The 11080-nt window shown below is 31.7% G+C and overlaps 1 long non-coding RNA gene across 1 annotated transcript; it reads left to right on the top strand.

The window, feature by feature from the left end:
- Positions 1 to 4602: 4602 nt before the first annotated feature.
- Positions 4603 to 9875, top strand: LOC146946051 (uncharacterized). Its single transcript, XR_015026590.1, has 2 exons — positions 4603 to 6868; positions 9632 to 9875. It is a non-coding gene; the product is annotated as an uncharacterized LOC146946051 (long non-coding RNA).
- Positions 9876 to 11080: the final 1205 nt, after the last annotated feature.

Genomic DNA, 11080 nt, shown 5'->3' with positions numbered 1-11080 from the left:
CTCTTCTCTTTGTAGATCTTGTTTTTTCTGCCATTATTCAATTTTATTTCGCAGTAAAAGTTGAATAAAAAACTTATCAATTGATGAAGATAGAAATAAATGGACATTAAAGTATATTTTCACACCTTAAAAATCCACATATCGTGTAAAAAAAATATATGCAAAACTACATACATGGCTAGTTAATTGATACCTATTGAGTAATAACAACATATTACCCTAAAATGAATTTTATGGTTGTCTATTACAAGTTATATAAAATGACATTACTTTAGAATTTTTTAAGAAAAACAAAAGCATGTGTTTGTTTGCATTAATGAAAATCATTTCAAAATAAAACATTTTAGAGTGTTGCATGATAAGGTTGTGTGATATGCTACTTTTGGGAAACAATTTGCCAACATTAACACACATGGATAAATAAAATGAAAAGCGTCACAAGCATAACTGTATACCTTTAGATCGGAAAATGAATTGAAAGTGAGAGAAGGATTGAAGGAGAGAGGGATATATTTAGTGAAAGAAATGTTTGGTATTTATAGAATATTCAAGATGCATGTAAACATGGAAGGCAAGGAAAATATGGAATCAATCACTCAAAAATTTATTTTCATTACCATTTTTTTGGTTGCCTACTTAACTATTGTACCAATAACTAGGAAGTTCACACCTTAAAAATCCACATATCGTGTAAAAAAAATATATGCAAAACTACATACATGGCTAGTTAATTGATACCTATAGAGTAATAACAACATATTACCCTAAAATGAATTTTATGGTTGTCTATTACAAGTTATATAAAATGACATTACTTTAGAATTTTTTTAGAAAAACAAAAGCACGTATTTGTTTGCATTAATGAAAATCATTTCAAAATAAAACATTTTAGAGTGTTGCATGATAAGGTTGTGTGATATGCTACTTTTGAGAAACAATTTGCCAACATTAACACACATGGATAAATAAAATGAAAAGCGTCACAAGCATAATTGTATACCTTTAGATCGGAAAATGAATTGAAAGTGAGAGAAGGATTGAAGGAGAGAGGGATATATTTAGTGAAAGAAATGTTTGGTATTTGTAGAATATTCAAGATGCATGTAAACATGGAAGGCAAGGAAAATATGGAATCAATCACTCAAAAATTTATTTTCATTACCATTTTTTTGGTTGCCTACTTAACTATTGTACCAATAACAAGGAAGTTGATTTTTATTACTTTTTTTTGCCTGATTTAATATGGTATCGATCACTCTGAATTTGTCCAGTAGGGACTTATTTTAAGGGACTAATTGTCTCTTTTGTGATGGTGGTTCAAGTATGGACTAATTGAGTTGTCTCGGTTTTATTTTCTAACATATTATATGTAATTTTGAATTTTTTTCAGCAATCAAGTTGAGTTTTTTGAATTGTGTTTTTTCACTCTATATTACATTTTAATTTTGTTTTTTAAATGATAAAACATCTAGAGAAGAAGCCTCTAATGTAAAAAAGAAGAATATGTTGAAGGGAGTTCAATTACATATTAAAGGACCAAGGGGAAGGAAACCCATACAATATGAGGAGTTGCTTGAATAATATGTGTGGATGTCCATAAGTTATTTTTCCATACCTTTGACTTGTACCTTGTATTCTCATATAAGTATGACACATCATTTGACAGAAAAGTAATTACAAGTTAATAATATAATACACTCATTTTTTTTAACGGAGAATAGACTTATTTTTCTCTTTTTATCTCTGTGATATCTATTGTTGTTATTTTTTTTTTCTCTTTACAAAATATACTTTTGTTGTTATTGAGGAGTTTTGTAACATGTATTTCCCTTTTTTTTTCTTTCCTTTGTCAGCTTTGCAATAAATGGAAAATTGAATTGTCTTTATTAATATCAATATGAGACCCTAGTAATTCGAAGTTCAATTGTGAGGGAGGTATAGTTTGAACAAGAATTTTTTTTCTCCCAATAATTGAACTCGGGTTCTGTGACACCCCGAATTTTAATATTAATTGTCAGTATTATTAATAGATAATATTAATATTATTATCGGGTAAAATTAGTATTATTGTTATTATTATCATTGAGACTTGATATTATTAGAGTAAATTATTTGTGGTTATAGGTGTTACGAATAATGAGGAAGTAAGGAGGAGTTAACTAGTCAAGTGAATAATTCGAGAAAAACAATTTTTAGGGAGAAAATAGTGTGCCATTGTTGAAAAATAGAGTTTTGGTGGTTATTAATATTTTATGTGAATTTAAATTATAAAGAGAGGAATGATATAATAAATAATAAAGATAAGAGGTGAGAAATAGAAGTAATAAAATAAGTGGGGGAGGAGGGAGTAAATTATGATAGGTGGAGGGGAGAAAAGTAATAATAATAAGAATTTAACCTAGTTTCCTAGTATAAATAGAGGAATAGAAATTCATAAAAACATTATTGCTGAACGTGAGAACCAGAGAGAAGTAGAGAGGAAAGGAGGCGAGAATTGAACCAAAAGCTGCGTTTTCCAGAGAATTCGAGGTAAGGGGGAGAATCTTTGCACTTTAGGGTATCTTAATTTATGATGGGAGGGTTGTCTTAAATTTTAATACATTGTTGCTGTTATAATGTGAATTTTGATGAGTGAATGATGATGAACGAATTGAAAGATGAAATTGAAAGATGACAATTGAGGAAAACTAGTTTAGGTTTCTGAATTGAGTTTTAGTCTTAAAAAGAGTGGATAATCAGGTAGGTTAACGAAGGATTAGTATTTGAATGATAGGGTATTCATGGAGAGAAGATTAGGGTTGAGTTTGGTGAGTTTAGGGTCGAAAACGGAGTTAGGAAAGGTCCCTTAAGGCTAAATCGCACATGCGAAATTGCAGAAAAATCTGTGATTTCGGTAACCGAAAAATAAAATAAAAACTGGCATTTTTCCGTTGAGAATTAGATTTCGGTGTCTTCATGAAAGTTGTAGCTATGAATGTTAGCTTTAATTAGGCGTTGGTTTGACCTCATTCCAACATATATAACTCAAGATATGATCAAAATACTACACATAGGTCAGCAGGGTCGTGCTCTCTTCTGAGGCTTAGGAAATCCAACTTTCGACTCTTTTATGTTTCTGAACTAGGTTTCGATGTAAACATGAAAGTTGTAGATATAGATGTTACCTTTCATTTGTCTTTAGAGTAACTCCAATAGGACGTCAAAAACTTGATTTATGATCAAACTACTACACAAAGGTCAGCATGATCGTGCACCCCGCCTAGGTTTAGGAAAACCAACCTTTGCACCCCTCTCTGTATTGAATTGGATTTAGGTTCCTTCATGAAAGTTGTAGATATGTGTGTTATATATATTTTAGCTTTAGTTTGACCTCATTCAGACATTCCTAAGCTGAGTTACGATTAAAATGTCGCACGTGGATCATGCTGCGTTTTTCATAAAGTTTCAGCACCTCCGTTGTAGTGAACTCTAAACCATCCACGATAGTATTAGATATTTAAATAAATTTGTTAGCGTGTAAATTAAAGGTGAGGGTCCTTAAGCTTTACATCTAAATGAGGGAGTGTGATCAGGCATAAATAGAAGCGATTACCTCAGGATAATAGCAAGTCTAAGACATAAACTGGTGATAGTGATCCAATTGAATTTAATGATGTTAAAAGATGACTTGACAATAGGACGTGAAAAATAATGATCTTAAGAGTATTGATAATTGGAGAGTGAGAGAGCCAAGGTAATTAAATAACTTATGGCGAATGTTATATAGGAACGTTTAAAGTGTAAAAACAACTAAAAATTATAGTGTAGTCGAGTTAGATGATCGTAGGCGAGATGTAAAGAAAGGTAGGGAGTTGTGAATTAGGTAATGAAAGACACTAGGAATGATAATAGTGATGTAAAGGACGGGAAACAATTAGAAGAGAGCAAGATGAGTAGGAAAGCGGATAAGCGGTAATAGTTATAATGTTCGACGATAATAATAACAACCGGTATCGAGAGAATAAAATCTTGAATTATAAAGAAGCCTTAGTGAGGAAAGTTTCTGAAGTCAAAAGTATTGATAAAGTGAGATAATAAATTTAAATTAGGATTAAGTTAAGATTAGGAGAATAGTCGATGTATAGATGATGACGAATGTGAGAACAAGGCAATAAGATATAAAGTCGTTTTAAATGAGAAGAATAATTACGAAAGAGTTAATGACGATGGTGGGGAAGAACCTAGGTGTATAGAGGGGAAACATTATATGTAATGATAATGAATTAGAATACATCTTGAGACTAAGAATGAGTAATAGGTTATGCTATCAGAAGTAAAGTATATAGAGAGCCTAGAATAGATGATGGGATAGAGTATGTCTGTAAGAGGAATAATAAAATAAAATAAAATAAAATAAAATAGAGGGATGTTGATGTAGAAATGAGTCATGTGTAAAGGTTGGATTAATGAAGAGAATAAGTGGTGATATAAATGGTTGATAGAGAGTAATGATGAGGAATCTTATAACTATTACAAAGAGTGTCCAATGATTAATATTAAATATATATATATATATAATAAATACGATGAGAGTGATAATGATTAATTTATGATGAAGATGAGGATGATAATGTTTATATTTTAGTGATGATGAGGATGACAATAACTATATCATTATGATGATGAGAGTGATGATGCTTATCTTTGATGATGATGATGAGAGTGATGTATATAATGATGATGAGAGTGATATATATATATCATGATGACGAGAGTAATATATGATGATGATGATGAGTATGTTGATGATTTGTGTGCTTGCATTAGAGTCGTGCATTTTAGTGAGAGTCTTGCATTAATATGTGAATTATTTGAATATGTGTATACTTGTGTTACTTGTCGAATTTATTTTTATGCATTCATATAGAGTTTAAGACTGATGGAGTGCATGACTGATGGAGAAGTCCAGTAACATATCTCTGGCAAAACTATGATGAGAAAAGTCCAGTAACATAACTCCGGCAAAATGATGAGTAGGAGTGGTACCACAATCATATAGGTCGTTAGGAGAGTCCATATGCATATATATGATGATTTTGTATTGGGTGTTTGAGTGTGAAGATGATGTGCTGCTGTGATATATGATATGGAGAGATTATACATAGTAACTGCCAAAAGTGATGAGATAGTGGAGACTATATTCTTTTTATATTTATTTAATGTGCATGCTTTTCCTAATAATATGTTATGGCTGGATTTCTCACCCCTTTCTTATTGTTGTATTTATGGTGTCTGTACCCGTGGGGTATAGATACTTAGGACGAAGAGATCTAGTTGCGGGACGCCTAGCAGGATACGACGGGAATTGTCTTTCGTCAATTCTATTTTTAGCAATGATTAGATATGTAGTTGAATACGAGCTATGATATGTAACACCATGGGTTGGGGTTGACGTTTAAATTAATTTGATTTTGAGTTTGAATCTTGAAACTAATGTTATTTCAATTTATGATCTTGAATGACAATGATAAGATTTATTAATGAGAATAGTGATATGTTTCCGCTGCTCAAATTATTAATTAGCAAGAAAATTATATTATCTTTGTGATATAAAGTCGAGTTGTGTAACATCCTTATTATCAAATATATTATTATTATTTAATATTTATCGACGAAATTAGGGTGTTACATAGTTGGTATCAGAGCAGGTCGGTCCATCCGGCCTAGGTTTTATAATTTTGTTAAGTCCCCACAGGTGGCACGTGTGCAGACACTGTCAAGACCTGATTCCTGTAATAGATATATGATTGCTGATGGTGCATGAAAGGATGGTTAACAGAGAGTAGGTAAGCGAGGATCTAGTCGCTACAAGATTTCTAGGGATAAGGAGGGTAAGAATCAAAAGCGTAATGGACCTTGTGAGGTTCCGACTGATAAGATATAGTCAAGCTTTCAACAGGAGGTTGTGGGTGGGAAAGGAACGAGTGAGGGAGTCTTAGTCCTCGGTGTAAGAAGTTAAATGTTATGGTGACAATCTCGGGAGTAGATAGGTGCTAGTTATAAGCTGAGGAATTAAAAGGTAAAAGCTTGGTATTTGGTACTTAGCATGGCAGGATGATAATATGGGTTAAGAACTCTCAGTTTGATCTTTTAAGTTAAGTTATGAGTGGGTGAATTGTTTCTAATTATAGACATGATCTAGGTGAGTTATGAGACGGGATGATGTTCATTGGAGGAATGTGTGTTAGATAAACAAACATAGGAAGTTAAAGTGCAGGAGGTTTTGTCCAGAGCGGTCACCTTCAGTTAATTTTCGAGGGCGAAAATTCTTTAAGTGGGGGAGAGTTGTGACACCCCGAATTTTAATATTAATTTTCAGTATTATTAATAGATAATATTAATATTATTATCGGGTAAAATTAGTATTATTGTTATTATTATCATTGAGACTTGATATTATTAGAGTAAATTATTTGTGGTTATAGGTGTTACGAATAATGAGGAAGTAAGGAGGAGTTAACTAGTCAAGTGAATAATTCGAGAAAAACAATTTTTAGGGAGAAAATAGTGTGCCATTGTTGAAAAATAGAGTTTTGGTGGTTATTAATATTTTATGTGAATTTAAATTATAAAGAGAGGAATGATATAATAAATAATAAAGATAAGAGGTGAGAAATAGAAGTAATAAAATAAGTGGGGGAGGAGGGAGTAAATTATGATAGGTGGAGGGGAGAAAAGTAATAATAATAAGAATTTAACCTAGTTTCCTAGTATAAATAGAGGAATAGAAATTCATAAAAACATTATTGCTGAACGTGAGAACCAGAGAGAAGTAGAGAGGAAAGGAGGCGAGAATTGAACCAAAAGCTGCGTTTCCAGAGAATTCGAGGTAAGGGGGAGAATCTTTGCACTTTAGGGTATCTTAATTTATGATGGGAGGGTTGTCTTAAATTTTAATACATTGTTGCTGTTATAATGTGAATTTTGATGAGTGAATGATGATGAACGAATTGAAAGATGAAATTGAAAGATGACAATTGAGGAAAACTAGTTTAGGTTTCTGAATTGAGTTTTAGTCTTAAAAAGAGTGGATAATCAGGTAGGTTAACGAAGGATTAGTATTTGAATGATAGGGTATTCATGGAGAGAAGATTAGGGTTGAGTTTGGTGAGTTTAGGGTCGAAAACGGAGTTAGGAAAGGTCCCTTAAGGCTAAATCGCACATGCGAAATTGCAGAAAAATCTGTGATTTCGGTAACCGAAAAATAAAATAAAAACTGGCATTTTTATGTTGAGAATTAGATTTCGGTGTCTTCATGAAAGTTGTAGCTATGAATGTTAGCTTTAATTAGGCGTTGGTTTGACCTCATTCCAACATATATAACTCAAGATATGATCAAAATACTACACATAGGTCAGCAGGGTCGTGCTCTCTTCTGAGGCTTAGGAAATCCAACTTTCGACTCTTTTATGTTTCTGAACTAGGTTTCGATGTAAACATGAAAGTTGTAGATATAGATGTTACCTTCCATTTGTCTTTAGAGTAACTCCAATAGGACGTCAAAAACTTGATTTATGATCAAACTACTACACAAAGGTCAGCATGATCGTGCACCCCGCCTAGGTTTAGGAAAACCAACCTTTGCACCCCTCTCTGTATTGAATTGGATTTAGGTTCCTTCATGAAAGTTGTAGATATGTGTGTTATATATATCTTAGCTTTAGTTTGACCTCATTCAGACATTCCTAAGCTGAGTTACGATTAAAATGTCGCACGTGGATCATGCTGCGTTTTTCATAAAGTTTCAGCACCTCCGTTGTAGTGAACTCTAAACCATCCACGATAGTATTAGATATTTAAATAAATTTGTTAGCGTGTAAATTAAAGGTGAGGGTCCTTAAGCTTTACATCTAAATGAGGGAGTGTGATCAGGCATAAATAGAAGCGATTACCTCAGGATAATAGCAAGTCTAAGACATAAACTGGTGATAGTGATCCAATTGAATTTAATGATGTTAAAAGATGACTTGACAATAGGACGTGAAAAATAATGATCTTAAGAGTATTGATAATTGGAGAGTGAGAGAGCCAAGGTAATTAAATAACTTATGGCGAATGTTATATAGGAACGTTTAAAGTGTAAAAACAACTAAAAATTATAGTGTAGTCGAGTTAGATGATCGTAGGCGAGATGTAAAGAAAGGTAGGGAGTTGTGAATTAGGTAATGAAAGACACTAGGAATGATAATAGTGATGTAAAGGACGGGAAACAATTAGAAGAGAGCAAGATGAGTAGGAAAGCGGATAAGCGGTAATAGTTATAATGTTCGACGATAATAATAACAACCGGTATCGAGAGAATAAAATCTTGAATTATAAAGAAGCCTTAGTGAGGAAAGTTTCTGAAGTCAAAAGTATTGATAAAGTGAGATAATAAATTTAAATTAGGATTAAGTTAAGATTAGGAGAATAGTCGATGTATAGATGATGACGAATGTGAGAACAAGGCAATAAGATATAAAGTCGTTTTAAATGAGAAGAATAATTACGAAAGAGTTAATGACGATGGTGGGGAAGAACCTAGGTGTATAGAGGGGAAACATTATATGTAATGATAATGAATTAGAATACATCTTGAGACTAAGAATGAGTAATAGGTTATGCTATCAAAAGTAAAGTATATAGAGAGCCTAGAATAGATGATGGGATAGAGTATGTCTGTAAGAGGAATAATAAAATAAAATAAAATAAAATAAAATAGAGGGATGTTGATGTAGAAATGAGTCATGTGTAAAGGTTGGATTAATGAAGAGAATAAGTGGTGATATAAATGGTTGATAGAGAGTAATGATGAGGAATCTTATAACTATTACAAAGAGTGTCCAATGATTAATATTAAATATATATATATATATATATAATAAATACGATGAGAGTGATAATGATTAATTTATGATGAAGATGAGGATGATAATGTTTATATTTTAGTGATGATGAGGATGACAATAACTATATCATTATGATGATGAGAGTGATGATGCTTATCTTTGATGATGATGATGAGAGTGATGTATATAATGATGATGAGAGTGATATATATATCATGATGACGAGAGTAATATATGATGATGATGATGAGTATGTTGATGATTTGTGTGCTTGCATTAGAGTCGTGCATTTTAGTGAGAGTCTTGCATTAATATGTGAATTATTTGAATATGTGTATACTTGTGTTACTTGTCGAATTTATTTTTATGCATTCATATAGAGTTTAAGACTGATGGAGTGCATGACTGATGGAGAAGTCCAGTAACATATCTCTGGCAAAACTATGATGAGAAAAGTCCAGTAACATAACTCCGGCAAAATGATGAGTAGGAGTGGCACCACAATCATATAGGTCGTTAGGAGAGTCCATATGCATATATATGATGATTTTGTATTGGGTGTTTGAGTGTGAAGATGATGTGCTGCTGTGATATATGATATGGAGAGATTATACATAGTAACTGCCAAAAGTGATGAGATAGTGGAGACTATATTCTTTTTATATTTATTTAATGTGCATGCTTTTCCTAATAATATGTTATGGCTGGATTTCTCACCCCTTTCTTATTGTTGTATTTATGGTGTCTGTACCCGTGGGGTATAGATACTTAGGACGAAGAGATCTAGTTGCGGGACGCCTAGCAGGATACGACGGGAATTGTCTTTCGTCAATTCTATTTTTAGCAATGATTAGATATGTAGTTGAATACGAGCTATGATATGTAACACCATGGGTTGGGGTTGACGTTTAAATTAATTTGATTTTGAGTTTGAATCTTGAAACTAATGTTATTTCAATTTATGATCTTGAATGACAATGATAAGATTTATTAATGAGAATAGTGATATGTTTCCGCTGCTCAAATTATTAATTAGCAAGAAAATTATATTATCTTTGTGATATAAAGTCGAGTTGTGTAACATCCTTATTATCAAATATATTATTATTATTTAATATTTATCGACGAAATTAGGGTGTTACAGGTTCTACCGAATGATTCATCATTTGGTGGAGCTCATTAAGCACGTGAGCTTAATTTTTTTCTTCTACATACTCATAATACTCATTGATACTTTAATATCAAATTATTTTTTATTTTCACTTTATTACATTTAAATTTCTATTTTAAATTATGTTGTTTTGGTAAATCATTAAATGATTTTCTTATTCTATCATGTTTGTTTCCAACTAAACTAATATTCATGATAATAATTTTAACTAGAGAAACAACATAAAATAAATTTCAAAATTAACTTATCATATAACGTTGTCTCATCATCAAACATTGAACTGAGATAAGATCTGTTACAATTATCAAATCTTGCCTCTACCACTTTTTTTTTTTATAATTAAACAAAATGTTGCTGGTCTCTCCACTAATTATATAAGTCTAAGAAATATCCAATGACGCATTTATCGAGAGATAGCTAGAGTGGCCCCTACGTAAGTCTTACGCGTATACATTTTTAATTTATAATTTTTTAATGCTAATAAATATTAAGTACTCATTCACTTCAATCCAACAACTCATTAGAAATTATTCCTTTCAGAAAAAAAAACTCTTTAGAAATTATTAACTGCACTATATCAATAACTTTACATTATTCCATTTCAACGATTCTTAATTTGTTAATTCATAAAGTATCCAATGGGACCATCATTTTTGATATATATATATATATATATATATATATATATATATATATATATATATATATATATATATAGAGAGAGAGAGAGAGAGAGAGAGAGAGAGAGTAGAAGCCTTTGATTTTCACAACAATTCCTCTTAGTTTTTCTCTATTAAAGGAATAAAAAAAATATCTTCATGTTATTAGAGAGATCATCGCCCATTAGAGATACTTTAATAATATTATAATACTAACTAGTATGGATACCCGTGCCAAGCACGGGCTAGAATTTTCTAATAGGTTTAATATTGGATGAAGATGTGATATTATTTTCCTTGGTGTGGTCGTTCTCTATCCACTGCTGGCTCCCCTATATGGTTCAACGACGGTATCATAGTCTGGTTCAACTTTCTGGGGAAGT

The sequence above is a fragment of the Medicago sativa genome, chromosome 2 (assembly GCF_051527215.1).
Source record: "Medicago sativa cultivar Bolivia chromosome 2, Bolivia_mono, whole genome shotgun sequence".
Taxonomy (NCBI): Eukaryota; Viridiplantae; Streptophyta; class Magnoliopsida; order Fabales; family Fabaceae; genus Medicago; species Medicago sativa.
The sequence above is the reverse complement of the archived record's forward strand: the minus strand, read 5'-3'. Positions and strand labels throughout refer to the sequence as shown.